We start from the raw sequence: 13484 nt of genomic DNA, 5'->3' as shown, positions 1-13484 counted from the left end.
ACAGCTGGTAACAAACCTATTGTGTTGGTCCTTGAAACGGAGCCTTGCACTTAAGATGGAATCCAGACTCTTTAGCCTGCGCTCCCTGGTCCTATCGGATTTGGCCCTCACCTTCCTCTCCGAGCTCCTCGTTCTCCACTCGCCTTGCTTCCTCGGCTGTGGCTGCCCCTTCTCTTCCTCAGTCTCATTAAGCTCTTCACTACCTCCCACCGGGCTGTGCACTGTCAGCCTCCATTCTGATCTTTCTGGTCTTTGATCTCGGCATGGCTGGTTCTTCCTTGTTGCTCCACTGGCCTCTCCTTGGAGGAGCCCTCCTTGACCATTCAGCTTGAAGTAGTTATGTGGCCTGCCCCGTGCCCTCGTCCTCTCCATCATCGTCTTAGGCTCCTTTGAAAGCTTATTACTATTTGAAATTATCCTGATGATGTGTTTATCTTTTATTGACTTCCGGCCCCCTCCTGCTTACCCCACAATAAGCACCACGAAGCAGGGACATCGGCTGGCTTGTTCGCCACCTTATCCCCAGTGCCCCCTACGTACAGGGGCTTAGACATCGTGCTAAATAAATGAACATGTGCCTCGATAGATGAAGGAACAAACCCAGCCTCCCTGTGATCCATTTACTCACGTGTGAAATTCGGGGGAGCGGTGGGATGGTGTCTAAGCCGCACTGCGGCCGTGTGTGGCGCGAGGCATGGCTGCCTGGTTTTAGCTGCGCTTCCAGATCACGGTGTAAACAGAAGGTGCCTCTGTTTATTTCGCTTGCCTGAGACTCCTCCATCTGTTAGCCTCACTTGTACGGAAGTTCCCCCATGGTCTTCTCCTCCTCTCCCATGCTAGCAGACAAAATTGCAGATAATAGAAATCGGGCAGAATAATCATACTGCTCCTTTCCATGAGCAGAGCAATCAGGACCCCCATGGGTGAGTCAGTACTTTCGTAATTTTAATAATAGCTAATGTGCTCCCACTGTGTGCTGAGCACTGGGCCAGGGCTTTATATGCATAACCTCGTTCTGTTCTCACAGCAAGCAGGTGATATCATAATTCCCATTTTATGGATGAGTAAACTGAGGCTCTGAAGGGTTAAATAACTTGCCCAAGGTCCCAAATGGCAAGTGATTAGGAGGCAGAGCCCAGGGTTCATGGCTTCAAAGCCAGAGGCTGTTATTACACCATCTTGCCCAATATTTTATTGCTTCTTAGCACCAACTGCTGGAGTTTATTTCAAAATTACTTTTGCTTAGTTTTACCTGAGTAGGCATGTTCTTTTATTCAATGAAAACCTCAGCTATAAAGGTTTTTTGGCTTTCTGCCTGTCACTTTTAGAACCATCTTGGTGAGTGAAACTTTGGAAGACAAGAGCCACCAAACCCTTACAATGTAACGAATTTCTACTTTCCAGAATGGCTGGGAACGCTAATGGACTGGAAATGATCTGGGTAACTGAGAGCATCATTTTGTGTTTCTGGTTTTCCATAAGCACAAAAAATAGTCACACCTATTACTAAGATTAAATTGCCTTTTTATTTATTTAGAAGACTTTTGGTATCCAGCATGGCCTCAAGATTATCACCAGCCATTCCCACTGTAATATGCTACCGAAATATTTTTGAGTTACTTTGAGATTTTTTTTTTTATCTTATAATACTTAATTTTACTGTCAAGTCAGTCTTAATCCTCAATAGGTGGTCGGTGTCTGATCTTGATGCAGTATTGACCATTTCCACAAGGTGGAGACATTGAAACACCGTCCACTGAACCTTAGTGATGTCCCTGTGAGACATTCGAGTTTTTTTTCTTTTAGCTCTTCAGCCATAACCTTTATCCCTGCGAAACAGCACAAGTGTTTACATTCCAGTTCCTGCTTCGGGAAGCTTACACTTTGAGCAAGTGAGATACGCTCAGAGCAAGTGTAGATAAAAGTGCGGAAATGTAAGCAAACCACCCAATTACTGAAACTGGAGAACTCTGGTCTGCTTTTTCTTCCCCATTTCTTTTAATGTAGAACTTTACCTTCAAAATGAGGAGGGGGAAGCCGAAATGGCCTCGAATGCTCCTTTTAGTTGTAACACTCTGGAACACGAGTTAAGTAGGACTCCACTGTGGAAATGCGTGTGAGTTTCTGCTCGGGGCCACGTTACCAGTTTGCCTTCATATGCTGAGTTCAGGGCAGCTTTCACGTCCTTGTACTCACTTCGTTTTCCTCTTACACACATGACAACATGTAGGTATTGAAGGACTGGGCTCTTGCTCTGTGCTTCAGTATCTGCTAAATAAGTCATTTCGCTGAAACCGTTGATGTGGTAGAAAACAGACTGAGATATCAGGCGGTGCTGGAGCCCTGCTCTGCCCCTTGCAAGCTCTGTGACATTAGGTCCATCACTTCACTCCCTTGAGCCTTGCAGCACTGCAATTACTATGGTCTTTAACCTTCTACAATTAGATATTTCTCTTTGAGGTTGTATCTGATTAATGGCAAATATCTGATGAAGACAGAGTTTCAGACAAGGTCTAGATGTCTTATCAACCTCAAACATCCAGACACTTGGAAACAGTGAGATGATTCAAGTTTTCATCCAAATGCTTATTTGGCTTAGTGGGAACAGCCTTGATGTATGAGTAATATGTAAATCCCTTTGAGTACTCTTTAAGGAGAGTTTTTGTGAAAGTTTACAGTGAGTTTATTTAGAATGCCTGACATGGAAGTTAAGTTCTGGTTTCTGAAAACCTGTGACTTTGTTTTTTTTTTTTAAATGACACACTGTACCCCGGCTTGGTATACAGCAGCTGTTTTTTGCTCTCTCTAGTTCATTGTCTCCACTGGCTATGTGCGCACGTGCACCTGTGTGCATCATTCAGTTCTCCCTAAGGTGCGCCTGAAATTACCTTATTTCCATTGAGTTTTGCTAAGAACCTAATAACAAATGCCTTTTGTCTTTTGGAGTGTGTATTAAACTTTTCCATTGCACTTAGTAGGTACTAGGCGTGTCTAAGTACTTTACAAGTTGTTGCCGGACCTTACCACTTCCTTTTATTAGACTGATAAATTGGGCTTTGGCTGTCCTTAATGGAAAAGAAATGAAAATAACAGACAAAGATGTCTCTTGCTAAGTTTTGATCTGTGAAGTCAATCCGTTTACTGATCTTCTAAAAATTCAAAGTGCCATATGGTATAGAATAAAATTAAAGGGACAGACTTAGCATCCATATGTTTGGAAAGATGATTTATTTCTTTTCAAAGGAGGCACTGAGTTGTATCATGTTCCAAAGTATACATCCCTTCTTGGAAAAAAAATGATCATTTAAATGTAACGTCAGAAATTTTTCCGAGAACTTTTGATGGCTTCCCATGTCTTGGGGGAACAGATCTCAACTGAACATGGGAGGCTCTTTATGGTCTTTTCATCAGCTGCCCTCCCTGCCCTAACCCTGGCCACATCCCACCTCACATGCCCCACATTTCCCACTGCTCTGGGCTACCTGCCATTCAGTACCATCTGACTGATCCAAGAAATAGACACCTCCTAAAAAATAATAATAAAAGAAACACCTCCTCTGTGATGCCCTCCTGAAGTCCCCAGCCCGAGTTATCTCTGTCCGTGTGTTTCTGGTGGCCTTGGTTCACACCCAACCTTACATGTGAACTTTTCACTTGGTGTGGGAAGTGTTTGAGAGAGGCTGGCTGGTGTTGAGGAGAGCAAACGGTCTTAAAAGGCAAACTGAGTGGAGATTTAATCCTGGCTCTGCCAAATGAACTGGGACAAGTTCTTAACCTTTGGGACTTAGCAGTAGAACTTGAAAAGTGCTTGGCAGAGTCCAGGGTGCTCAAGAACTGTCATTCTCTCTGTCTTCCATCAAAGGTGGAGCTCCTGGAAGGCCTGATGTGCCCATTATTTTTCTAAACTCAGAGACCACAAGTAGGTATTGAATGACTCTTTGTGCATGGTCTGTTCTCCATGCCTACCCTCTCAGGACCTTGGGCTTATATAATTTGCTTTCACCAGCTGTGAAACTCAAGTTTCTATATGCAGAACTTGGAGAAAATCAGCTTCACCTCTGGTCTTTTTGGTGCGATGCATAGCTCCATCTAGTGGCCAATATAGGCTGGGACGCTGTTGTTTTGATTGCTTTTAATTCTGTTTTCTATTGGTTTAGGATTCAGGGCTGGTGTTATTCAGGGCTGAGGAAGGGGCAAATGTAGCAGTTGGTTTGTCTTTCAAATGTGGCTTGACCAGTAGTGTGGTAGGGGAGAGAAAGCAGGGCTGTGAGTTAGGTAGTCTTCAGAGCTGGCCTCGCGATGGCTACGGTCTTCCCTGTTAGGTGTCGGGGATTTCTCCATCAACAGGTAGTGTACGTGACTGTGCCTGCTGGAGGACTCAGTTCTTCAGAAGCAGAGGAACCCACCCCTGCCAAATTACTTGTAGCTCCGTAAGTCCATCAGAGCGTGTCCTAGCTCAGACTGCTCTAACAAAATACGATAGATGGGGGGACTTAAACCAGACATTTATTTCTCACCGTTCTGGGGGCTAGAAGTCCAAGAGCAGAGCGCCAGCCTGGTTGGGTTCTGGTGAGCACCCCCTTCCTGGCTTGCTATGTCCTCACATGGCAGACAGAAGAGGCTCTGGTATGTCTTCCTCTTATGAGGATGCTAATCCCATCATGGGGGTCCCGCCCTTTTCATGACCTCATTAAACCCACTCGTCTCCCAGAGGTCATCCAACATGTGAACCACATACAAACGTACGAATTGGCGGGGGTTAGGAAGACAAGCGTTTCATCTGTAACAGGTGTTTCATGCTCGCACACATCATTTGCATGTGCAACACCTGTGCTTAGATTGCTTTCTCCATCACTGCTGTCAGGTCACCTCCTCCCAGAAGCTTTCTGTGATTCCATCCAAGCAGAGGTGGTGATTCTTTCCTCTGGACTTGACTTACCCTTAATAGTGCTGACAGCACTACACTGGAATTATTATAAATAGGTGTGTGTGTATAAAATCAAACAAGGCACCCATACAGAATATTTTTTAGACAGTTTCAGTGTGTTCACTGTGAAGAAGGTACAGAGCCATACCTATTACAAGCTCTTCAAGGTTAGAGTCAGATCTGTCTTAGATGTTCCCGTATCTTCATGGGCTGACACGACACCTATTCTGTAGTAAGTAGTCGGTAAATATTTGTTGAATGAATGCTACAACTGATCGTCAGCGAAGCAAGCCCAGTCACCTGCCCCTAAGTAAATGTGTGCTGTGCTAAAGACGGAAGCCCCTTGAGCTTAAGGCCCAGCCACGTAGTCTGTCCTCTCCTTGGCCTTGTCTTGTGCCGCCTGATTATCCCACAACTTTGACCACCTCTGTCACAGTGAGCCGGACGCTGACAGTACAGGAAAAGGGAGACCGCCCAGAACATGAAGGCCATGTGCCACGGGGGTCGTGGAGACGGAGGTTCCCCTGTTCTTCTCTTCCTTCCTCATTGACCATCGTGGGCAGATGGGGGGAGATCCTTCTCACCAGGTCAGTGTAGATCACAGCAGATAGCACCGTGGGTCAAAAAGGCGGCACCAGGAGCGTGAGGCCCTTGCTTATCTGGTAAATGTTTCTCATGGCCTCTCCAGGCCAGACCTGAAGTGACCTTGCAGGGCTGTTGTTCCTGGCAAACTGGTAGGAGAGGAAGCCGAACTCCTTATAGCCAAAACGTGCCCTGGGGCCAAGATAAATGATTTTAAGTGGGGCTGTCCTCAAAGGCCCTGGGTCATGGCGGGGTGTGGCAGGCACCTCTGCGATGTGAAAAGGATGGACTCTCGTTTCTCCAGTTTGGTCCCTCTGCCATGATCTTGCTTCGTAAGGCTCTTAGAAGGCTTGGGAAGACCAGGTTGCCGGTCAGCCACTGGGCAGGTCCTGCTGGCGTTAGAAGGTCACACTGTCTTGGAAATGTAAAGACTCAGCTCTGTGGGCAGATCAATCTTTAAGGCCCCGGGCAAGTCAGTAGCCCCCAGTGCACCGCCGTCTTAATGCACATGGACACACCTATATACTCGCAGAGCTCCAGCCTGAAGCCACAAGCCCAGAGGAGCCCTGTGGGCTATTGATGGAGCTGGACCAGGTCCTATTGTAGGGCTCTTTCCATTCCTCTCTGCTTCCTTCAGCATTTCCTCGCTGACAGGTTTTTTTTTTTTTTTTATGGTATATGAATTCACAGAAACCATAAATACTTTTCCCTGTCTGATACTTTCCCTGGTGTTAAATATCCCAGGCAAGTCCAGTGACCCTTGTTTTCATAAGAAGCTCTCTTTAGAGTAAGCGAACACAGAGTGTGGTGCAGGGGGGGCAGGATTAATTTCCCCAAGTGTTACAGAACAAGTGACAGTTTTCTCCGCGTGGTTGTGAGGTCATCTGACAGGGGCCATTTGACAGATTGATGGCTCTGGCTACCAATATCAGATGTCGCTGATGGCAGGGGAGGCATCCGCTGTGTACTTCTTCTGTGCGCCTTCGACACCCTTGATTTACTGAGTGTAGGAAATCCATCAGCCCTTATCGGCAGCTGGGTAGGCAGTTGTATTGAGAAGAAAGAACAGTCAAGGTGACAACAGGCTAAAAATGGAGAAATTCCCCAGCATTCCCAAGCCTACTTCAACCACTGTGGGTGACGATAGATGGAGCGGGCAGAGACCAGGATTAAAGAAAGATTTACTGGGAACAGCTCCATGCAATGACGTGTGGTCCAACTTTGGCAAGGGCAGCCTAGACTGCCACTCATAACTCATAGTAAATGTTGACCTGGTAATTTATGGGGAAGAGAGGGAAAAGGGGTGTCTTGTCTTCTCAGGAAACCAAGCCCTGACTTCTTGAGAATTTCCTAGCTTGCTTTGGGATTTGAATCTCTTCCTACTTCCCCCACTTCCCTACCTCCAGCTTCCCGCAGGGAAGGAGAGGGAAAAGGGAACAAAAATGGGTGCTTTGGGAGGAGAAAGCCCAACCTCAGACCTCTTGAAGGGTCCTTGGAGGGGCTCTGACCACCTGCTCTCTCCACAGGTCCCAGAGCTTCCCAAAGCATGGGCTCTCATGGAGTTGGAAACTGGAAAGCCCCCATTGGCCTGCTTTCTGAGGAGGCTCTGGGTAAAAGGCAGTAAAATTCCATTTGAATGTGTTTATTGAGTTTATTCTGTATTAGAGACTATGCTAAAGGCACTGAGGTCAAGAAAAATGAGCAAGACCCAGTCCCATAGATCCTACCATCATGGAGGGAAGCTCATGGCACAGGGAATTGCAGAGGTCATTAGACGGAGAGCCCTGGAGAGCAGTGGGGAAGCAGGGGGTCCTGTGGGGACCACTAATGGAGAATACAGAGTAGCCTGTGAGGTAGGGGCAGCAGGCAGAGTGTGGGCGGTGGAGTCCCGCCTGGATTCCGTAGCTGGCTCCACCGCTTGTCAATGTGTGTCCTTGAACAGCTAGTTCGTTTCCCCGTGCCCCTCCCATAGTGGTGTCGTGGGGCTTCCCTGAGATGGCACACCGGCAGGGCACCCAGAGGACGTTCACTACCACAGCGCCTAGCACCTGCAGCACCTTCTGAACATGTGAGCTGGGTCTTGTAAGATAAACAAGCAGCCAGGGGCGCCTGGGTGGCTCAGTCGTTAAGCGTCTGCCTTCGGCTCAGGTCATGATCCCAGGGTCCTGGGATCGAGCCCCGCATCGGGCTCCCTGCTCCGCGGGAAGCCTGCTTCTCCCTCTCCCACTCCCCCTGCTTGTGTTCCCTCTCTGGCTATGTCTCTCTCTGTCAAATAAATAAATAAAATCTTAAAAAAAAAAAAAAAAAAGATAAGCAGCCAGACCAAGGTCAAGAGCAAGGGCGTGATGACATATGGGCATGGGTATGTTTTTATGGTGGATTGGAGATTGAAGACAGGAAGGGGTGGGCTCCGGTCAGAAGCTGTGAGAGTCCACAGAGAGCAGTGACAGGGCTCTGGGTAAGTCCAGACAAGCACAAGGGTCAGAGAGGCTTCACATTGAACTCAGCCTGCCCTGGGGGCTAGTGGGGCAAAGGGCATAAAGGCGCCAGGACAACTTCCAGGTTTGGCTGGGAAAGAGTTGACGTTTGTCCTCAGCACCCTCCATCCCAGATTTCCCTCTTACATGTGGGCACCCACCCAGGGCCCTCACGTTGCATCAGCCTCCAAGCCAGCTCCAAAGCAGGGCTGGCTGAGTGTTTAAGCAGATAATGTGGCAGCCTACATAATGCTACTCTGGGGACTTCAGGAAAATGCCAGCCCCACAGCCTTCCAATCCTTGCCCTGAGATAGCTCAGGGCCCAGTGGGGGAGAGTGCCCTGTTGGTCAACACTTAATTCTAACCCAAGGCAAGTGGTGATCAGTGTTAGCATTGAGAAGCGAAATGTGGGGCCTCCAAGTTGGATCTGAGAATAGAGCAGGTCCTATAGGAGTCTTTTATGCTCTCACTTTATCCGCCTGGGAAGCCAGCTTTTCTCATCTGCAAATGAGAATCATCATGCCCCAGAACTGCCATGGATTGAATGAGGTAAGGCATGAAGAATGCTGGTAGGGTGTCTGGGCATTGTGGATCCTTCCGGATCGTCCTCTTAGTAGCGATGCTACTGCTAAGGTTCAGTGGGATATGATGTACATACAATACCTAGTTCAGGTGCAGGGTGAAAGTGTTCACTGTGTTTCATTCTCTTCCACCCTTATGCATCCTCAAACCCCAGGGAGACGTCTCATGATTCATGGGGTTTGGGGCGAGACCATAATTGATATTCACATGGGAAATGTGAATACCCCTAAACACTCCAGCCGACAACCAGTGTGCCAGGTGAGAGCACCCTGCTGAGATGAATCAGGCCAAGCAAGGCACTCCTTCCTTTCCTTCCCACCATCTGGACTGTCTGCTGTCTCGTCAGAACAGACTTCCCGCCCTTCGCAAGGCTCTTCATTCGTAAGCAGCATCAACAAAACACGCAGCAGCATATTTAGGTATTATTCAGATTGACCCCAGGTGTTTAACCAAGGGAACTTCTGCCTCGGACGCTTTATTCAGCACTAAGGAGAGACTGTTTTCTCAAGCTGACAAATATTTAGCAAGTGCCTCCTCCCTGAGTTGTGCTCTGGGGTAGACCAGCAAGATTTGTTCTCAGGGCTGGACCATTGGGTACTCTGTATTTGGGGGACTCACTTTTGATCCTTGTAGGTCCTTCTCAGGGTAAACCTAGGACCCATGAGCTCACATTCACCGAGGGGTACTTACACATACAAGAAAAATGTATTCCAACTCTGTAGCTCTCAGAAGATGCCAGGGAATAGAGCTAACATGTAGAGCACTCTTTTTGAATTGCTGAGTCTTACGTATTCCCCAAACTCGGGCTTTATATGATATTTTCATTTTACTATTAAGGAAAATGAAGACCCGAGAGGATCTTGTTACTTAATTGTTTTAAGCCCATGGAAGAGATGGAAAAGATGGCCTAATATCTTGTCATTTCTTTCCCTTTGTGTGCTGGAATTTCAGTGTGACTTTGGCATCTTTGTTGCTTTGCTATAGTTGGATATTTGGTCCTGCACCTTCAGGACCCCCCTCTTTGCTGTACCCTGAATGGAGAGCAGCCAGGAGTCACAGATAGACCCAAAGGTCCCCTCGGTTTCCTGTTAGGCTTTTGTGTGGCTCTCATTTAGAAAACCCAGTCCATGTTTATTTTTATCTTAAAGCATATAGATCACTGAAAATACCCTTCCCAGTTCGTCTTCCAGGGCCAGCAGCTACAGAGTGGCTCAATAGATTTATGATGGTGAGGTTGGAGAAGACGAAGTTCGAGTTGAGGTGAATATGAAAAGAAACATTTGGATGAGAGTTTGGGAGTATTTTGGCCCTGAGACAGTAAGCCCATGTTGAAAGACTCAAAAAAACGGGGGGTGGGGGTGGGCGGCATATGTGCCTTTACTCAGATCAAGATAAGGAACTGACATTTCCTTGGGAATTCGAGATCCTCTCATCCCGCTCCTCTGGAGGCATGGTATGATGGAAGAAACTTCAGACTTTGGACTCGGAGGACCTGATTTCATACTCTTTGCTTGCCAGCTGTGTGACCTCGGAGGTTTGCTTCCTTTCCTGAGCCTCTTGCCATGTGTTAGATGGTAGCCTACTTTTTAGGTATGTGGTGGGAAAGAAAAAGAGAGAGTGTGTGTGTAAAGTGTTGGACACACAGAATGGGAGTTCCCTTTAGCCTTCTCAGACTAGCTGCATTTATTTGCCTTACTTGTTTTTTTTCCCTACTAAGAATATTCACTAAGATGATCTCCTGCCGTTTCTTATTCTTGAGTGCAGTGATCACATTTCTGCTCGCTGTGTCAGAGTTGATCTCTGTATTAGTGTTCTCCAGAAGAAAAGTTGATGTGGCAGTTCAAGTCCCAAGGCAGCCTAGAGGCAGAAATTCCTCCTCCTTGCGGAATATCAGCCTTTATTTCTCTTTCTTTATTTCTCTTTTTTTCAACTGCGCGGATGAGGTGTACTGCCATTATGGAGGGTAATCTGCTTTATTGGAAGTCTACTGCCTTCCATGTTCATCCTCCTCTAAAAAGTACCTTCACAGCAACGTCTAGTCTAGTGTTTGCCCCAATATCTGGTATCATGGCCCAGCCAGGCTGACATATAAATTAACCATCACAGTCTGCAAGCAGGCCTTGTAGGATCAGTGGGAGTGAGTCATCTGGGGGCAGGAGGCAGCTACCTGTGGCCCAGAGACAAAGAGCAACACATCAGCTCATAGAAACATCTGTGAGGACTCAAGGCTAATGCGTCCTGCCTGGGATATGACCACAAATCAAGGGTGCATGCCTTGGAAGGATCCGAGCATCCCTTCTAGACTCCCCAGGGTCCTGATAAGAAACCTCCCTGAGAAATGGAGGGTTTGACCTTTTCTCTTAATCCTCCAATAACTTCGGGGTGAGACTGATGCCCTGGCATGAACACTTCTGGGCTAGAGGGCTGATGATTTTTGAGACCCCAAACTGAAATAAGATTCCAAGTCTAAGGAGAGGCTCAAGTCTGTCTCCAGAGTCTTCCAGCTACAAGTCAAGCCTGCATTCACTTCTTGATCTTGGGACAAGTGGGAGAAGGGCATCTGTGGTCTCTGCCGTGTCACATGGTCCAGATCCCCGTTCCCAGAGCGTGGAGCTTGGAACCACCCAGTCATCTGTTTTGAAATGAAAAATTTCACATACTTGAGCAGCGAAGTTTAAAGGGCAAAGTCAACTCAAGTTGTCAGAAACACGGGACAGAATAAATGTGGTGTTGGCTCTGCAGAGAAGGGGGCAGGCCAGCGAAGTTGCCTCACAGTGCCCACTAGCATGGGTCTATTTGCCAACCCTGCAGCAGTGGAACAGAAATTCATAAAAGCTAGACTGTATTTGTGGCTCTTTTATGTGCTGGGCACTGTGTTGAGCTCTTTCCATGCATTGTCTCACTTATTCTTCACATCAGTGCTTTGAGAGGGAGGCCGTTTTTCATCCTCTTTCTACAGTGAGGGAGACCAAGCTCAGAGAGGTTAAGTGTCTTGAAGCAGATCACATGGGTAGTCACTACTGGAACCAAGTATTTGATCAGGCTGAATTCAAAGCCTGTGTTCCAAGAACTCTGTAGTATGGCTTTTCATTGCGGCTGGATCCCATGCTCTGAACAGACGGAAAGCAAGACCAAAAAAGAAACGTGGGCACCCTCTGGGCATTGGAAGCCCCAAGTACCCGCCCTGTGCATGTCAGGAAGTGAGAAAGAGATGGAAGATGGGGTTCAGGAGGGTCAAGCTTAGAGGGCTGAGTTGCATGGGAACTTGCAGATATTTGGTGAATGCTCGAGCAAGAACCATGGAGCTGGCTGGGGCAGGGGTGAAGGCAGATACCTTTCTTTGCCTCCAAAGCATTATTATGTGTTTCATTTCTATTCAATGTCACAGGCCCCTGCTGAAGCATTGGAAACATTTGTGTCAACATTCCCCAGGTGCCTGGGCAGAAAGTGAATGGGGACAAAACTTGTTCTGTGTGCTTTGGAAAAGGAGGACTGAGGAGGTGGTCAGAGACAGGAAGGGCAGAGCTGGAGTCCATTTTGCACGGTGATTTCTCGAAGTGCCTTGCCACTCTATGGCTTCCTGCTGTTAGAGCTCACCCAAGTGGGTGTTTCACTCACCTACCTTCTCCAGCCTTTGTCAGTGTGATATGTGAATTCCTCCCAGGAAATTCTCCTCCTGTGGCCCCCCACCCACAGCAAACCCAAACAAAACACACAATTACAAACTCCGTGCCACCTGGAGACCTCAGAACCACGCACGGCAAGGTAGAGATTTATTAATCGAGGGACTTTTGCCTTACTCTGTGGGAGTTGTTAATTAAAAGCACTCAACCATTGAGTTGGGAGAGAGGAAGGAGGACAAAGACGGGGGACAGCTCACACACTGGCTTCCTCCTTGGCAGGCTATGTAGCTATTTTAGAAGTTAACACAGACTTTACAGTTGAATAAACTATTCACCAGAGATGTGTGTGATGTTCCTTGGGAACAACTTTCATTCACTGCCTTGCTGCCGGGCCCTCTGGGTACAAAGAGCCCGTCTAGCCTCTGACCCAGTGTGCGTAACAGTTAATAATCATGATCATTGTGGAGCGCCTGGGTGGCTCAGGTGGTTAAGCGTCTGCCTTCGGCTCACATCATGATTCCGGGGTCCTGGGATCGAGCCCCTCATCGGGTTCTCTGCTCAGTGGGGAGCCTGCTTCTCCCTCTCCCTCTGCCTTTTGCTCTCCCCTTGCTCATGCTCTCTCTCTTTCTCTCTTTCAAATAAATAAAATCTTTAAGAAAAATAATCATGGTCATTGTGATAACAAGAGCAGCCCACCTATGGAGAATTTCTGAATGCCAGGCACTGTGTATAGCACTTTCTATGCATTATCTCATTTCACCCTTGCTTTAGTCCATGTGCTCTTCTTCCCATCCCTGATGAGGAGGTGGAACCTCCAAGGGCATGGGTAACACACCCAAGCTGGTGAACTCGGGAGCCCAGACTCGAGGCACACAGCCCGACTGCAGAGCAGGAAGGCAGCCGCGGTGTTCCAGGCTTTTCACTCAAGCCGTGTAAACATGTCGGAAATCTAACTCCGCTTCTTCCCCGACCCTGTTTCTCCTCCTCTGTTTCCACATCCATTCCCTTCCACAACCGGAACTTGGAAAGCATCTCGGACTCTTCAGTTCCTCGCTCCTGGACCACCAGTGTTTGAGTGTGGTGGGTTCTCTCTGCAGTAGCCCACGCCGTGGTTCTCTGTGGCTTCACAGCTCCTGTTTCTCCCCATGCATCCCTTCGTCGCTTTCCTTACCTCTGACCTCAAGGCCCGTCCAACAAATCTATGCTACACTTGAGTGAGAAGAATCTTTCTAGAGCACGTATCTGACTACATTGCCGCCTGCGTAGAACTCCTCAGTGGCTCCACATTACCTG

At 47.7% G+C, this 13484-nt stretch overlaps 1 protein-coding gene across 3 annotated transcripts in view; it reads left to right on the top strand.

The window, feature by feature from the left end:
• The window catches only part of NAV2 (neuron navigator 2), a 394949-nt gene that overhangs the window by 235628 nt on the left and 145837 nt on the right, over nt 1-13484 (top strand). The window lies entirely within an intron of this gene.

The sequence above is a fragment of the Neomonachus schauinslandi genome, chromosome 11 (genome assembly GCF_002201575.2).
Source record: "Neomonachus schauinslandi chromosome 11, ASM220157v2, whole genome shotgun sequence".
Lineage (NCBI taxonomy): Eukaryota > Metazoa > Chordata > Mammalia > Carnivora > Phocidae > Neomonachus > Neomonachus schauinslandi.
Note: the sequence above shows the minus strand (reverse complement) of the source record. Positions and strands in the feature narration are given on the sequence as shown.